General features: G+C 32.5%; 1 protein-coding gene and 1 pseudogene across 3 annotated transcripts in view; one reads left to right on the top strand and one right to left on the bottom strand.

Annotated features, from left to right (window-relative positions):
• Positions 1 to 19,301, top strand: part of LOC146999238 (uncharacterized) — a 193,322-nt gene that overhangs the window by 78,810 nt on the left and 95,211 nt on the right. The window lies entirely within an intron of this gene.
• The window catches only part of LOC118199331 (E3 ubiquitin-protein ligase TRIP12 pseudogene), a 40,123-nt pseudogene that overhangs the window by 20,659 nt on the left and 163 nt on the right, over positions 1 to 19,301 (bottom strand). Inside the window, exon 1 of one of the 2 annotated variants that reach the window (XR_015042096.1) lies at positions 19,008 to 19,291. The exons of the other annotated variant lie outside the window; for it this stretch is intronic. The product of XR_015042096.1 is annotated as an E3 ubiquitin-protein ligase TRIP12 pseudogene, transcript variant X2 (transcript). Of the gene's footprint in view, positions 1 to 19,007; positions 19,292 to 19,301 lie in introns of those variants that run through there. 2 annotated transcript variants of the gene reach the window in all.

Genomic DNA, 19,301 nt, shown 5'->3' with positions numbered 1-19,301 from the left:
CATCATCAAGCCGAACGGATCAAAATGTGAAGAGTACAGAAATTTTTAAACAATGACTGTTGTCTTAGTACTAGATTAATTGCCGATGAAATGGGACTCGGTCAGAGTACGGTGTGGAGGATTGTGACGGAGAATTTGATGATGTAAAAAGTGTGTGCCAAACTGGTGCCAAAACTTTTGTCAGTGGATCAGAAGAAACGGTGCATGACTGTTTGCCAGGAAATGCTCCAACATTTGAATGTTGATGCGAACTTTCTGGAGAAAGTGGTTACTGGTGATAAGACCTGGGTCTACGAGTACGATCCTGAGTCGAAACGTCAAAGCTCAGAATGGCACACTACTTCCTCACCGAAGCCCAAGAAAGCTCGCATGAGCAAGTCGCATGTGAAGTGCATGCTTTTTTTTTTTTTTTTTTTTTTTTTTTTTAGATAAAGCAGTGATTCACAAGGAGTTTGCTGCTCGTAGACAGACTGTCACAGGTGACGCTAGAGTGCTTCGCCGCTTGAGGGATCGAGTCCGCCTGGCGATCAAGGGTTACTGAATTCTCTCTCCATCACGACAACGCCGAATTTTTGGTCAAGTTCAACGTGGCAACACTGCTGCAGCCACCCTACAGCCCCGACTTGGCTCCAAGTGACTTTTCCCTCTTCCCCCGAATCACGACAGGCCTATAAGGGAAGTGATTCGACTCCATCCAGCAATGAGAGCTTTTGACAGCATGACGCCCAAGGCCTTCCAGAAGGGCTATGAAAAGTGGAAGACGCGCTGGCAGCACTGTGTTGATGCTGATGCATCATATTTTGAAGAATTTTAGTCTGCTGTATTTAAATGTCCAATAAATTTCTAGTTCTGAGATAAGTCTTGAAAACTTTTGAATCGCACCCTGTATTAACGAACTTTGTATAAGTATCAAATATAAATTCATATCCATAAGTTTTAATTATTTAAAGATTGGGAAGAAACCTTGATTTTGAATATATAATGCATATACTTTAGTCAGTTATAAATTGGTTTCACCATCAAATTTGACTCCCAACCACGAAAACAACAACTGTGGAAAAAAGATGAGTCAATCCTCCTCGCCCCACAGACACATCGTTTTCATTTAGAATGATTCACTTCAAGAAAAGCATGCAAATGAAGGCTGACTTGAACTACAATCTCAAATGATATGGAAAAAAAAGTATTGTATGGTGATGTTACAATCGCACATGGAGGCAGAGGGGTTACAGAAGTGCCTATTTTAAAGTAGTAGGCTATATATAGTTTAGGTGTAAATTCTCAAAAATTTTCTCTCTCTATTCGTGGTACCAGTCTCTCATATAACTGCAGATGAAGGCAATTGTAAATAACTACTGAAAACATTTCCATTAAAAATAAATTCAATATGGAAAATGGTTGCCAAAAATGTTATAGTAAAATTCTGTTATCATCAACATTAATTTCATAAAAAGCATAACATATTCTTCCTTGTTCTAAATGTATTACTGATAGTTATTTTTTTCCCGTTTCTACAATTATTTTTTCCCCTTACATTCAAGAGGGCTGTCTTATTTTTTATTAACTGTCAAACTAGTTCACTTACCTCTTTTTAACATTTTCTTTAATTTTTCCTTGTTTTATTGTTTACAATGCTTGCAGCCATATACTTACTCACTCTGAATTATAACATCCAAATTTTACTTAAATTTCCTTGTTGATGTATTCCTTATCCTTAATCTAAGTAGCAACTATAAGTATGCCCGAATTAAAAAAACACCACATTGATTCTATTCCCACTTTTCATTATTCATATATAAAAGTAAAACCATACACATATCTTACTATTACATCACATTCTACTGAATTCATGTATTCAATTCTACAGTAATTAAAAATATAATTTTATTGCACATTGCTGCGGAAAATGTACAAGATTCATTTCCCAGTGCCACGGTTTTTCACACAGGCACGCGTAGTTATGCGATGTATTAAGGGGAAAAATAAGTACAAGTTTTACTTTCTAAAAGCTGTTTACTTTCACAAAATAAAGAATAAAAGAAAAAAATGAATGCACAAAATTTAATGTTTTGAGTAAAAGTATAATAATAAAAAGATGTAAGTAAAATAAAAATGATTTTTTATAATAAAAAAGTTCCCTAAAATGGAGTTTCGATCAATTCAATTTTAGACCTTTAAAGTGTAATATCAGGTTTCAGTGTTATACCTTGCGAAATCAGTATGCCTAAAAAACATATATTTCTTCTGAACTGGTTGAATGCCACGATTTTGTTCTTGATTTTTCGTTTGCAAGATGTTGGTTCATATACTCGTCTAGAGAATGGTTAGTTTTAGTAACAACATGAAGCCCGAGCAGTTCATCAAAAAAGATAAATGGGTTTGAAATATCTGTTATATCTTTCTTTATTCCTAGAACCTAGTACAAAAAGTAAACGAAAACGGAGGACACAGAATAAAAAAAATCGTCTTACTCAAACAACACCAATACCGCTCAGTCATTACTTTCATCTCTTCAGACACACCCCTCTCTCCAATTTCTTCCCACACTTCTCTGAAATAGTATCCTCCTTCGCATACTTTGTCAAGGTCATTGTGGTGTTGCATTCCAAAGCTTTGCGAATAATTTTACAGGTAGCAGAGCAATGCAAATGATAGTATTTTGGAAAGGCATATATACACACCCAGGGCAGTTAACGCATCGGCTGAGCAAGGCATATATACACGCCCGCAGTAGTTAAGGGGTTAATAAATTTTAAGCTGTAATAGTTATTTTCAAAAATTACATTTTAAATTCGGCTGTTTTTAATGTAGCATAATTTATCTTTAGCTGTATGTAAAATGTTAAGCTATATAAAAATCTAATACATATTAAGTCACACTTTCAAAATATGGAAAATGCAAGTTAAATTTCAATAATCAGTCCAGTAGAACAGGAGATATAGAACTGTTCTATTTTTTGTGCAAGGTGTACATAAAACTGCACATAATAAAATTTCCTGGTATCCTTCTGCTATTGGTGCCTGACTTAAGAAATGTATGTATGTGTGCATATATACATACATGAATACATACATCCGTACATTTCTGAATCTGATCCCAATAACAGAAGAGTACCATATTCCCTTGCATTCAACTATTAATTACTTGCTGGTTAGGTTCACTGATTTATGTATAATTAGATTGTTTTCCTTTGAGGATATTAAATCCATAACCTGCTCAGTCTCTACTAAATTATAGCATGATGTAGTCAGAGATAAAATTATGTATATGTCACATTACAAATGGGTATGTCACTATTACAAGGATGGTATGTCACATTACAAAGATGGTATGTCACAATTACAAAGAACCCTTTTTTTAATTAAGTGTTAATACTCTGCGCTTTAAGATGAGGGATGCTTAAAAATGAAGGGAGATTGATACCCAGCTTACTCAATCTGTTACTAGATGCAGTAACAGCAATGCCTATGGGCAAGATTCTGGTACATAACACTATTCCTCCTCACATCAAATGAATAAACACAGAAATCTCTGGAATGAAATTTGCATGCACCTGATTTATCTGCGGTTTACTAAAAGGGTAACATTTATGAAAGCATCTTAATTTAACATTACTAAAGGACTATCTCTAAATTTAGGCTCATGGAAAATACATTTATATTTGTTAGCTTATAAAGCTTATTAAATTCCAAGAATAATTTTTCTTAGGTACTGCCCGTACCTTTTTATAGATTTTATATAGATTAACACATGTATGCTATAACAAACAACTTTCATGTAAAAAAAGTAAGATATAATAAATGCTATAAAAATTATCTAAGAGTGAGCTATTATATATTAAAAACAATGTGAAATTTAAAACATTTCAGAAATTTTCAAATTAGTAAAATCATATTTTATAAATTCATAAAAATGAGCCTTTGATTAAAAAAAACTCCATAGCTTAAAAACTGTTACTATAAGTTCACTACAAATATCATCAACCTGCACAGCATCAAAGATATCTAAGAAAACATCATAAAAGTACCTATTTTTTAAATGATGAAAATTTAATTTTCTAAATAAAGTACTACTACAAACTAGTACATAACTACAAACTAGTACTGCTTTCTTGTTCACTAAATAAGAATTAAATGATCAGAAATTTACTTTCCAATTTTTGTAGCTGAATTTGGCACTATTCAGTATTTCTGCAACATTTCAACCTAACAATATCACATGTACAAGGGCCAAATTTTTTTTTAAATTTTATAAGAATTTTGACTTCTTATTAGCAAAAACTATCAAATAACAACAAATGGAAAATATTTTTATGCCAAACTGTATATAAATCAATAAAATCAAATACACTTGTTTAAATTAATTATTTAATTTAAATGCTTTTAAAGTCTCATGTCTTCAGTGCTTAGAATAAATTTATAGCTTTAATGCTTAATTTTATATTACTCAGATTTTAACATCTGGTGAATATGATTATATTGATGTGCATAAAAAATAATTTTTTTTAAATAAGCATCAAAATACAAATGGCAGAAAAGCAAATGTTTAATTTTAAAACAAAATATATTCAAATAATAAATATGTATTTGTAAATAAACACTGAAGATGATATGAAATTAAATAAAAGTAGATACAAAATTCAATAAAAGTTCACCTAAAACAATTTGCTTGTGTGAAATTTAAATTCTTTTCAAAACAAAGAGGAAAAAATTAACTTTATAATAAGCATAAAAAAGAAACCAAACCACAATCTAATAATTAAAATATGTTATCTGCATGCTTTGAACAAATAGACTTCTATTTTACCTAGTGATACAAAATTTCCTGTTCAATATAAAGATTTCCTAAAAGTATTAAACCACAAAAGATTTGATTTTTTTTAAATTTCGTTAAAAAATATAGTAAAGTTTTCACAAATTTACAATATGTTAAGCTCTTACAGCTATTCTATTACTATTAAAAAGTAAATAACAGCTCATCAGGAATAAAAATATTTTCAAAAAAAAATTCCTGTTTAATTCTAGAATGTATACTAAAGGCAGAATTCAGCTCCCTGTATCTCATAAGTACAAAAAGAATATAGGTTACCGAATTTTACACAAACTTTAGAATAATACCATATTCTCTCTCTCTCAGAAGAAACACTGAAATTCATATACTGAAACTTGGTCAAATCCTAAATTTCCAAATGAATTTAATAGCTCAAATTAGCGATCTTAAAAAACAGAATTTAAATTCCTGGAATTCAAACAAAATATTGCAGTTCCACTTCGAAATAAAATGGTCAAAACCGTAATTCCTAATCTACTAAACAGAACTAATAAAAGTATAAATATTGGTCACACGGTTATGCTGCCAATCCATAACTTGAGAAAAAGCATATTCGGCAGACGATACATCTCAAGAATATCACAACGCTTGACATGGTTAGCTGGGTTAAATTATTTCATTTCCCTTACTTCTTAAGTAGCCAACTTATTTTGGTTCGCAAAAAGGAAAACTAAAGTTTACATGAAGACGTTTCAAAACATTTCTCCCTCAATACATGTTCGATCCCATCCTCCAATGCAAAATGACGTCAAAGGTACTTTTACATGATAAAAAGTCCCGCCTTTCCACCTGGTATGTTGGTTAACTGACTACCTAAATGCTTAATCTTCCACAATTTTTTTATTCGCAAGATGAATTCTAAGTTTAAATTCCTTTCAGCAAAAATATTTTAAAGTTATTATTTTAGGATTCTGAATATTTTTTTTTCTACATAACATCTACGAACGCGGATCCTTATTTTAGCATTTGTTTTCTCTCAACAACATTTATAAACACTGGGTCATGGCCACATGCCATAACACACAACACAGAAACAGAAGCTATAATTTTTTGCCCACTTTCAGAGCCAGACTAAACACTCTTGAGTAAATCCCAAATTGATTGCCTGGTACCAATTGACTGAGATTTTTATATTTATTATACAGAAAAGTGGTGTTAAAAACATGTGAATGGTGAAGATTTATGGTTTTGCCTGACAGATTAAAAGTTTCTACATTAAGAAAATCAGAAGACAGATGATTAATCATCAGTATTTTTCTTGTTTATTGAAGATAAATAGCTTTATTTTTGTAGATAATATAATCAAACATACTTCATATATCAACATACTACATACCTTTCATTTTTAAAACTTTATTTTTTCATATCATTATTAGAATATTATGAATAAAAGCAATTGTTTATTCAACATCTGAGGCATTTTATGTAGATTCTATTTCTGATTATTACTTTTGCCAAATGTGTTTGTTTACCTGTGTGTTATAATTTATCTCACTTGTCTGACAATAACATCAGAATAAGACCATGAAATTCATCCTGGCAAGGACAGCAAGACTGTACACCTGTAATTGGCAAAAGCCTTGAGCAACTATACAGGTGACAGAAAAACTTTGCTCAGTTCTGCCCCCATTTTTGAGAGAGAGCACCCACAGGGAAGATGGGTCCAGAAGTCTCCTCTCTAAATATGCAGCAAGCCGAGAGTCTCTCATGGCTTGCTGCATATTTAGAGTGCTCTCATGCCGCACAGATAATATATATTTATAAAAATTCATGCCTTCTCCAGGATTTGAACTTGGACCCTTCGGTATTTTGGTATGCTCCCCTAACCACTATATTGTCTGGACAGCTGCATTTCATCCTAAAATGCAAGTGTAAAATTACTTTTAAAATGCTTTTCATTTCTAAATTTTTATTAAAATTTTCATTTTTCGTGTGTCTGCGAGATGAAAATTTGTTTCTGGAATGGAAATGGGCAAAACCTTCTACAGTTGAATTCAAAGTCACGTTTTTGAAGCTGGGAAGTCCGTGGAGTGTTTCTTGGAATAGTATTATTAGCATATACAACACCTATATGCCTTTTCGCTTCCCTCAGATTTTTGTTCTCTCTTAGTTAGTTAGCATGGGGAAGCATATCACAAATAAATGGAAAGGCTTAGAAATATGTTAGAAATCATTTCAACAGATAAATAGTTCAGCGAAGAGGAGGGCAACAACGGGTAGAGTCTGTCGAAAATCTCCGGCAATCTCTCCATTCTTCTATTATGTCTCAGGTCTTGCAAAGTAACATCAAGGGCTTCGAATGCAGCTTTGAGAGACACTGTGCATTCATCCCACACAATTAACTTGCACTCTTGTAGAACGTATGCTTCGGAAGAACTAGAAATATTACATGTTGGTGTTCTGGTATTTCCCAAATTTAATGGCAATTTAAATGCTGAATGAGCTGTTCTTCCTCCTGTTAGCAATATAGCAGCAATTCCGGATGATACAACAGCCAGTGCAATACGTTTCTTAACTCGTACTTTTGCCAGTATAAATATTAATGAGAAATGATTTTCCAGTACCACCTGGTGCAGCAATTAAAAAAAAATATATACCACCATCTTGATTCAAAACTACAGTCACAATTGTTTCAAATGCTTCCTTTTGATCTGGAACCAGTTTCTTTCCAAATTCTAAGTATTTTGTAAATTCTTGCAAACTGTAACTCATTTCATGACAAATTTCACTGGGCATTGCTGGTTCAGGTAACCCAAATGACTGCAAGTCCACCTAAGAAGTGAATTTTGTCCTTAATCATGATACGAGCTCTGTTGAAGAGGTCTACATTACAAGCACGTTTCATATTATTCTGCTGAAGTCTTGATTGATGCAGTAAATCTTTATACAGGCTATCCTTATAATTTGACCACAATTGATGAGGATTTGATTATGGCACATGCCTATAAGACAACAGCAAACCAATTTCATAGCATTCGTGGGCAGCGAGTCACAGCCCCTTTTTCCAATGTTGTGTTCCAATGTTCATCATTTTCTAAAAATCCTCTATCTTGGGGAAGCTTCTTTGAAAGTTTTGCACATTTTTCCTTCAACTGTTCACAATTCTTAAAATGACTTGGGGCCTTGAGCTTCGAACAATAACAAAAATCTCAGGTGAAAACATTCCGAGTTGTTTGGATGTACAGTATACACTTGACCTAGGGCATTACTCGACTTGATTACAAGATGATCAGGTACACTGGTTCCAATTTTACGCCTGTTCTATTGTTCCATGTGTAGTACTTTGGCACTTGATGATACAGTAATGTACGTGCATACTCATTTTCAATGCAAAGGCAGAAGAAAGAGGTCAAAGTTTTTTTTTTTTTTTTTTTTTTTTTTTTTTTTTGAGAAGCCTGGGCTTGTTCAATTGCATCAGCAGAAGTGAAATATACTTGTTGTCCATTCTCAAGGTGGGCACTTAAATGGATAACAGTAGCATAATGTTCGTGAATCAGAAAGTTCAGAATTCTCCACACAGCCTCATTGTGTTAGCCTGCCATAATAATTGCAACTTCTGACATTGCTGGAAGATTGTATCTCCTCTGATGTTCACCAGATGGGGTTCTGTCTGCCAAAATTTAATCCAGGTGTAATCTTTCCCAGGGCCGTTTTGAAACTCGTAATATAAGTATTTTCCCGATGCAGCATTTCTTGCAATTGGAATACCAATTCCTTTCTTGCCTGTGGAACATTTCTACAATGCTCTTCTGCTTGTTCCCCTTCATCGCTTATAAAATTAAATCTGCAAGAATTTAGGCTGCTTGCTTGGTAAAGGATGTGTACTTCTAATATGATGATAGATTTGTCCCTGTATCTTAAATGTTAACATGAAATCACATTCGCTGATTTCTTTTGTAGTCCCAAAGATGTCATTTGGAAGCAAGAATTGTAATATCAGATGTCTCGAAAATGTCTCGGGAGTCTTCAGTCAGCAACCTACATAATATATCTAAAGGATCCATAAATGAAGGCAGTTGAACTTTTCCAACATTGCAACACATACCTTGAGTTTCACTTTTCCATTTTATGGCCGCACAGTATTGGCAACTTTTTGACATTGATCCAATGTCACATGCTGAATCAGAATAAACAACTGCTGGAATGCTGCATTTTCTTTTTCTCTACATATCTGCAGCCCAGCAGTAGCAAATTGATCCTGTTGTAGTCTTCTCTTTCTTAAGATGTTTTGCTTGCTCTTCCTGCTGTTCTAAAGGTCCTATCCCTTTCTTGCCTTGTTTCTCTTTCTTTGGTCATTTCCACTGCCATCACTGCTGCTGTAGTACTCCTATTATTTTCTTGCCTTGTTTCTCTTTCTTCGAGCCTTTCTCTTTGCCCCTGCTGTAGTACTCCTTATTTTCTTTTGTTTCTTTTTCTTCAGGTGTTTCCCTTGCCCTTGCTGCTGCTGTAGCACTCCTATTATTTTCTTACCTGATGTTTCTTTCTTTGGGCCTTTCCCTTGCTGCTGTTCTAAAAATCCTATCCCTCTCATCTCGATTTTATTTCTTTGGGTGTTTCTCCACGTTCTCTATCACTTGCATGTAAGCATTTCTTTTTTCTTGTTGGCTGAGGCATACTTTCAAGAATCTTCTAGGAAATATTTTGAAAACATAAATATAAACTGATGTAATTTTATCACTTTTCTCTTGACAAACATCCAGTATCCAAGAGAAATTACATTTTAAAACTGCACAGAGTTATCGCCCTCATTTTTCCGATTGGTAACAGTGCTGATATCAGCAACAATGGTAACAGTGACTGCGTGCAGTTGTTGCTGAGAGTATTATCAATTTGATGCAATTTCATCAAAAAATATAAAATAAAAAAAAGAACTCATTCGAATTTTGAAAAAAAATTCGCTTAGAGGTCCATTGGCTCTTGTCTAGATGCACCTAAGTACCAAATTTCGTATCTCTGAGTCTCTTAGCTTATTTGCAGCACAAACGAAAGACACAGAGACAGACTCTTCCTTTTATTATACTTGTTGATGTTGGTAAATTGTACATATTTTGCTTTAACAAATCATAATTCATTCACCACATAAAAGCAGTTTAATTATGTTGTTCTTATGTTCCAGTTTAGATTTTTATGCTTTTAGTTGATCTGCATGCAAAAGTTGTAGAATTATCAACAGTTTAAAAGATTAAGCAGTGCTAGGCTTAATGAATCCGAATTTTGTTCTTGGTAGAGGAGTGAATTAAAATCAGTTGGTGCACCAAATTTAATGTTTTCTGCCCAGTAGGATTAACATTAACTTTCAATTTTGTGCACCAAAGATTTGGCCTCCCTGCCCATTGGCTGAATTGCTTGTACAGTCAAAAGTCCTTAATCCGGACCTCAAAGCTACAAACTTTCTGCGCATGCGTGTTTAATGTATAACGGATGGTATAAGCTAAGCTAGAATTATCTAATTATCTATTTCAGTTAATGTTGCAGATTGTGTTGTTCCTTAATCTTCTAACAGTTTAAAAGATTAAGCAGTTTAAAAGATTAAGCAGTGCTAGGCTTAATGAATCCGAATTTTGTTCTTGGTAGAGGAGTGAATTAAAATCAGTTGGTGCACCAAATTTAATGTTTTCTGCCCAGTAGGATTAACATTAACTTTCAATTTTGTGCACCAAAGATTTGGCCTCCCTGCCCATTGGCTGAATTGCTTGTACAGTCAAAAGTCCTTAATCCGGACCTCAAAGCTACAAACTTTCTGCGCATGCGTGTTTAATGTATAACGGATGGTATAAGCTAAGCTAGAATTATCTAATTATCTATTTCAGTTAATGTTGCAGATTGTGTTGTTCCTTAATCTTCTAATTGGATCCGGCTTATTATTTTTTGCAGACTCTTAGAGCAATTTTATAAAAGCAAGCTTGAACTTTTGATTATGTCAAAAAGAATTTCCGATTCTGGAGCTGCCAAAGGATCTACAAAGCAAAAGCATGTTTCGATGACCATCAAACAAAAAGTGGAATTGCTGCAAAAAATGGATAAAGGCATATCCTTCATTTCTCTAACCATTCCGAAATCTGTTTATCAATTTCACGCTGCTCTGCGGGGGGGGGGGGGAGATATCACCGCACGCAATGAACTGCAAGTTGATCTGTCAGCACTATCCTTATCTTCAGCGCAGATGTTTTTATTTTATTCGGCTTATAATTCCTTACTAAATGTAGTATTTCATCTCGATGTACTCCTTCTTTGATATGATTTAAATCAAATTCCTCGTCACTATAAATATCACGAATACACATTAAATAGTTTTCTGGTTGCAATGTTCTAATTTCGACTATGTGTAATGTATGCTTTACGCATGCACACATTGAAAGAAATGTTTAATAAAGTAAACAAATAAATATTAAGCATTTTTTAATTTTGATACCCTTTAGAACATAATTGCTTTTCATAAATTACGGTTTCATATTTTTAATTTTATAATTTCTGCATGCCATTTTACCAGCTTTAAACTGATGATCTATAATTCGGAATCGCCAAAGTCCCAATGAGTCCGGATTAATGACTTTTGACTGCATTAGTTTAAACTAATTTTAATGGAAAGAAAAATTTTTTTAAAACTCTTTTAACCCCTTAACTGGTCAATTTTTTTCCCAGAAATGTTCCAAAAAAAAAGCATATTTTTTTATTGCATATAATTAAAGGCCTAACTTAGTATAAAAGGAAAATGAAAGAATTTTTTAAAAAATTTTGATAAATAATGAATTTAAGCATTTTTTTATTTTATAACTTTGTAACACAAATGCCCCTACATGTTGGCTTTTTGTCATCACGGAGTTTATGCAGTGAAGCCTATTATACAGATCTCATGAACTGCAAATCTAAAAGAAAACTTACCATACGTTAAAAATTCATACTTCCAATACCATTGTTGAGTAGTCCTTTTTTGTGTGATAAAATTTAAAACACGGTGTCAGACAAAGTCCTACATCACAATCAGGACAGAAATACCGTGTTTCCTTTCGGATTCTCTTTCCACTTTCATTCCTCCTGGAATAGCATACAACACATTGTCTGGCAGGTCTCAGTTTTTTCTCTGTTGGAGCAATAACTTCTATGAAGTGTCTCTCGGTCAGTCTCAAAGGATTAGGCTCAGAACCAGGTCGTCCATATTTGCAAGTCATCCCAGAATGGTATTTCTCGATAATTCTGTCAACAAGATCAAGTCTGAACTGTAACTGAGTTTTCTTTCCACCTTTTTTACAATATACGACATACGAGTTCCATACGGCAATATCAAAAATGTGGAAAAATTTTTTTCTATAATATTTTTTTCCTCTCTTTCTAATGACTTCAAAATTTGAAAAATTTTGGTCCATGCGGTCTACTCCTCCCATTGTGTTATTGTAATCCATAACAATTTTTGGTTTCTGTTTCGTTTCAGAGCGGACCTGTATTTCTACCTTTGCAGTATTATGAATAGTAGACGTTAATGAAACATTCTTTTTGTCCATCCACTTCATAACAGTAACTTTTCCTCTCTGAAATGCAATGATTTCTCCTTTTTTTAGTTTTTTCTTTTGCATTTCCTTTGGGACTTCTTTTCTCTTTAGATTCAGGGTGCCATATGTATCCGTTCGACACGAAATTAATTTATCAGCTAATTCTGGCGACGAATAATAGTTATCCGTCGTAAGACAATATCCTTTATGCAGTAACAGATGCATCATGGTCATAACAACTTGTGACAAAATACATAGATTTGAAAACTCTGGTTTCAGAATTGTGTTTTTGCCTGTGTATATTATTACAGAGCATACATAACCAGAAATCGATTCGCACAGCATGAAGCATTTTATTCCAAATCTTGCTCTTTTTAGGGGAATATACTGCTTCCACCCTAATCTTCCTTTGAAAAGCATAAGGCTTTCATCTATAGTTACATCACGTTGTGGTGTCACCATCGAGCAAAACTTCTCATTCAGATGTTTCAAAACTGGCCACAATTTTACTAATTTTGGGCATTCGTGACTTTGTGCATCAAATGCTGAATTATCCGAAAAATGTAAGTATCGTTGCAAAAGGTGAAATCGATGATCAATCATTATTTGGGGAAAAAAACGCGTGTGCGTGGAATGTATCTTACTCCAGTACTGATCAACTGCGGGCTTCCTTATAATTCCTTGCAGTATAACCAGAGCAAAAAATATATGCATCTCTTCCTGAGTTGTTTGTTCCCAAAATTTACTTCTTGAGAATTTTTTTGCAGTGCTTGACTGGATGCACTGTGTCGCATATCTGTTTGTTTCTTCCACAATTTTATTCATCAAAGAAGAATCAATAAATGCTTCATAAAATTGTAGTTCATCAGAAGTATCATCAATTTGTATATTTACTGCTGGAACACCAGTAAGATTGAACCTGGGACACGGAAGAGGCGGGTTTTCTACATCAATTTCAATAAAATTTCTAGCAGAAGTCAAGTCTTCATCGGAGCTGATCTCACTTCACGTGTCATCTGAAGAATTCTCCAGAACATTACAAGACAGTTCTGAATTTGTATCCAAATCATCAGAAGCATCAAACAATAGAGTATCATCATCTATTGTATCATCCATAACTAAAAAGCTTTGAAATCACAACCAAAAAACCGTGTAGCAAAACTTTCAAGAACCAAGAATGCAAAATATTTTCGACTTCCGGTAAAAGAAAAAACTGGTGAGAATGATTTTAAATAGTATGGACAAGCTACGCCATCTATTGAAATGTTCTAATACTAAAGCCTCTCTTTCAATATATTAAAAATACAGGCAAATCAAAATAAGAAAGGGGGAAATATCGATGCACGTACACCGTACGGGCAAACCAGATGTGACCAATGAACAAGTAATTTGGTAGGATGTAGAGGAAGTCTTGTGATGTCTACATCAGATTTTTAACTAAAATTTAATAGTAAAGATTCTATTTCATTAGCTGGCAAATTACTTACATCTAAGAAATAATATGAGATTTAAAAAAATTTTTTAAACATTCCTATATTAAAATCCCGTTTGAGGTAATCCAAAGTTCACAGACTGCAAACTGACTTACTATGGATTTTTTTAATGTGACACTTTGCCCCTTTAAGTCAAAAAAAAAAGTTCTAAATATTCAACTTTACATACATTCAAATTCAGAAATGTTACAAATATAAGTTTTTTTTCTGAAATCCCATATTCATTCCCAAGTGTAGAATGCACGAGTACTTTCACATTATCCGCACTGCCCCCAAAAGGCTGCAAACTCGCTGCCTATTTTGGAGAATCTTTACATTTGTTTATTAATATCATAATACATTTAATATCATCTAATTTTTATATTCATTAAATAAAAATTTTCAGTATTTCTTTGTTATATGGGCCCCCAAGATTGAATTGCCAATCAAACGAGACATCTCGCAAAAATTTGGCTGTGTGTTCCTATACTTCACTATGTGATTAGCACCATGTTGCATTTTTGTTCTTACGTTATTCATTTTTGATTAGGCTTTTGAATTCACATTGTTCATTTTAAAATATATTCATTCATTTTTATATATGACATTAACAATCTTTAATTTACGAAATAATGAGGTGGATGTCATTATCATTTTTCATGAAAGTGGTCTTTTTACTTAACAAACAAGTATATGAAAAGGGACACAACATGAAACTTTATGTTAACGATAAAATCAACTGGAAATGCAGTTTTAGAAATTGCTAAAAGAAGTGCCTCGGTGTTGGAATATGGTTCATGTGGTTCCAGAAAAACCATTTGTCACTGCTATTAGATTTACGTATTCTTGGGCAGAGGAGTTGACATCCATGAAATGGTTAACAAACCGCTTAATATGTGTGAAAGTGCTGCTTTAAACTGGAATAATTATATGCAATAAAATAAAGACATAGATTCTTTAAAAATATTCTTAGGAAACATGCAAGTATTACTGTTAATATAATGAGTTGTTTATTTTTACATTTGGATGAGCTTGGCAAAATTATGGCGAGATCTTAGCACAAATCTAAAATTGCCAAATATAGTTAGGGGCATTATAACAAAAAAGTACGAAGTCTAAGTAGAAGTCCAATCTTGTCCTTTCACTTGCCATGCATGTGATGAATTTTTTGTAAACATTTGATACTAATGAAGTTGAAAACTTCCTAAACCCATACCTAATAAAAAAGAAAAGCCAACAAAAATAACGCCAAGTTACTGAATGCAAAATGGCCACAGGCCACCTTCGATTCATATATTTAAAAATTGTGATTAAGAACATGGACCAATGTTTGAACAAGGATAAGTGCATGATAATTTCTTACTAGTCATGACTACCCATCAGCTTTTCTCATTATATAAATAAATCAGTAGTTTAATACTGCTACAAAGACACAATTTTATTTTCAAAATAAAATATAGTTAAAGGCTAACTTAACTTAGTTAACAAAACTTCAGGACTATCTACAAGGAATCAGAAATATAGATACATATTTGGCCATACAGCGCCACTAGAAAATCAGTTCTGCACACTAAAGAATAATAATGCCAACTTGATTTACATCATCTCTTATTTTCATGGGATATTACTTCTACTGTCATTATTGATGCTGCTGCATTAGTTCTACTACGAGTCCTTCTACAAATTTTCTTTATGTACTAACACAAAGGGCTGATCCTAGGATGTCAGCTGCTCGCGTATGAAGACCTAATTTGCCGCCCCTCCAGAGAATTTTTCATATTTTGACTAATACTTAACATTTATGTTATAAACTCATCTATCTGTATAAGGGTAAAAAGTATAACATTAACCCTCTGAGCGTTATGACCTGGTTTATCCGATCATCAGAAGTTTTGCTACTTGGTATATATTAGCTTATAATTTAAGATATTTTGCTTTCTTACTTTCTTTTAATAATGTAAATATAATCTTAATGAATGTAAGTTTATGAAAATGCAGACTAAAATAAGTAATTATACAAACTAAATTAATAAATGCTGTTAAAATACTGGTCTTCATGACGGATCTAAAATCCTGTACTCGGAGGGTTAATAAAAATGCAAATTAAATTTCAAGCGCAAAATATTTTGCGCCAGCTACAATGGGGCCAACATACTTTAGCAAAATAATAAACAAACAAAAATATTACCTTTGAAATAAAAATAGACATTTAATAATTAGAAATGCAAAACAATAGAATTTACTCAAATATAATCTAATAAAAGAATTACTAAAGTGTGTCATTCACTGTTTCAGGCGAAGTTACTTGATTTGTTGTAGCTATTTCGTAACTGCATTAATTTAAACTTCACCTTGTTAACTTTCTCATTGAAAAATAATACAAGTCAGAGGTATGTTTGTTCTCAGGAAAAAATTTAGTTTTAGTGAAAATGCCTTTTGCTGAGACATTTATTCTTTTCTCATGGCATGAATCCAAAGATAACGGAACATGCCCCATTCCCTTCTTCAGTGGCATAATTTCATATCAAGCCCCTCGGAACATGTTTCCAATGAAGACAATAATACAGTACAAAGTCCGTAATCTGGAATGATGCATAATCCAGACCTCAAAGCCACAAACTTTACACATGCACGTAAAGAATGCGCATACATTACGCATATATGCTTTACGCATGCGCGCGTTGAAAGAAATGTTTAATGAAGTAAACAAATAAATATTAAGCTTTTTGTTTGTAAAATTTGATACCCTCTAGATCATAATTGCTTTTTATTTCATAAATTACAGTTTCATATTTTTAATAGTATGATTTCTGCATGTCATCTTACCAGATTTAAATTGATGATCTATAATCCGGAATCGCCGAAGTCCCGACGAGTCCGGATTACAGACTTTGTACTGTACTTCCGAGATGCACTAGTGCAGACAACTATTCATTGCCCAAACATTTAGAAAAAATAAATAGGATATCAAAATAATACATAAATGAAGAATAAATTACATGCGTAAAGATGAATGCAATATAACAGCATGCAAACTGTGAACACTTACGACAGGAACTAAAAGGAACCTAAGAGGAATAGTTGCTACCTCCAAACAAGCAAACTTACGAGATTGCCAACTTGAACTGATTTATTTTTGCTGGTGTTTTATCAGATTCTCTACAATAGTGCTTCCTTAACACCTGCCATTTGGATTCAATCATTATACACAGAAATTTTATTTTTCTTATCAGCAGTGAATGCAGGTAAACCAGCACAAAAATAATTTTATTTTTCAAGCCCTTCTGCAACAGTTTTGACAGTAGAATTATTGCTGATAATAAACTTATTAACCATCACCCAAGATAATGTTCAAGCTTTTTTGATGTTCTTATTCGAATAGGGAAGCCACACATGGATTTATGAACAACTTTACATCTAGCACAAAATAATCTGAACCAATTAAAATTTATCTATGGCATTAATGCTAATTCTCCATGTTTTACACACCATTCCAAACGTCTGTATGTACTGTATACAATTAAACCCCATTTTTTTTTTTACCCCTTCTTGCAACAAAACTTTACAGCTATTTTTTTTTTTTTCCCCCAGCTTTTTAAGCCCACAACTTCAAAAGCAAATGATTAACATCACAGAAAACTCCACCTATAAGGAGATAATATTTTAGGAGAAGTAAGTTGGTATGTCAGTTATAGATGCCTATCAATTATCATTTGGTAAGTTTCCTGGAATTTCTTAAAAAGAAATTAGTCCTTAGTAAACACACTATGTATATTTATAATTATCAGTTAACTTGAAATAATTGCTAATAATACATATTTGATATTTCATTATCAGAATTTTCTTTCAATCCCCAAAGTGAAGTATATGGACATAGGTAATGAAAAATCATAATTATTTATACCAAATTATAACTGAGAGAATTTATAACTGTAAAATGATCAGGTAAAAAACTTTCACAGATATACAATTCCAAAGGATGATAAAATAATAAACTAAATGCTGCATCAGCCATGAAATATTCAAACTGCACATACATATTTTGGTTGTATTTAGAATTACTATAAGACGACCACCTGACATGTTATGCCCAATTCTGTCAGTACACACACACAGCGATTTTTCACAATTTACAAATTTTTATTGTGGGTGGGGACACAGTGGAGAAACTACACTAATTTAGATATATGGACAACATATATATCATGAATTATTTATTGATCTTTTCACAATTATTTCATAACATCAGTTTTTTTTTTTAAAAGACATGTAATCTTTACATACTATTTTGGAGTCATCTGATCCAAACTGTAGGTAAAACATAAGAAATGTTTTTCATTAACCAAAAACAGTTATTTTATTTTTAACTACATTTATGTACTTTATTATTCTATCTAAATTTAATAGCTTATGGTGAATGAATTACGGTAATTTAATATCTGCCTCACCCTACCCAATATACCGTTACATAGAAAATTTATTTACCTTATGTATAAGAAATAATTTACATGTATATGACATTAAGAAAATCATGATCATTGATTTTTAATGATTAAGAATCATTTATCCATACTTCATTATCTAGCTTACCTTATAATTCTGGTATCCGCAATGTACCACAAACCAACAATTATTAATTTCATTCCTTATAATCCATAACAACTATTGGTTTGTGATACACTGCATTATAGATTATAAGATATATCTAATTATAGATCAAAAGGAATGAAATCAATAATTATTAATTATAACATGCAATTCACCAAATATTAATATAATGCCACACTAAAAATATATAAACATCAATAGCTTAATACCACAGTTCAGAGTATACTTACAAAACAAAAGCAAGTGCAATATTTCGAAAATTATTTTATTGAAAAAGTATTCTAATAAAATTCACATAGTTTAAAAATCTCTAGAGTTCTTTTCAAGTTAATATACTCCAAGTCAAAATGAAACGTAATACGCCTCATCAATAGCAAGCATAATGGATTCCGAACGTACCATAATGAAAATTATAGCAAAACTTAATAAGAAATTATAAAAAAATCTGAAACACAAGAATAAATATAATTTCAACAGTTCTTGTCATATACGCACTCGATTTTCTTTTTAGCAAACTTTTAACAAAAATTTCTGAACAAGAATAATACAATTTTGTATCACACGTGATACGATGAGTAAAGAAACATAACATGAAAAATCTTATAATTACATTTCGGAATACCTTTAGCTTTGTTTAAATATTTATCAGTTACAGATATTAAATTAACATTTTTAATGTTACTACTACGTTCAGCTTACTAAGCACTTCAATACGGCATAACATTTAGGAAAGAAATTCATTGTATTCCAGGCAAAAATAATGGAGACCAAAGTAGACCACAAAATTCCGACCATTCCAAAATCACTGGAGCAAATGGCTAATGCTACAGATACTGCACACTTCACACAATATTTACTTATAAGAAATTTCTGTTCAAAGTCACAGTATTTTTCGAGAAATAAG

This window comes from Stegodyphus dumicola, chromosome 1 (genome assembly GCF_044657685.1).
Source record: "Stegodyphus dumicola isolate Sdum_Otavi_A_Nest chromosome 1, ASM4465768v1".
Taxonomy (NCBI): Eukaryota; Metazoa; Arthropoda; class Arachnida; order Araneae; family Eresidae; genus Stegodyphus; species Stegodyphus dumicola.
The sequence above is the reverse complement of the archived record's forward strand: the minus strand, read 5'-3'. Positions and strand labels throughout refer to the sequence as shown.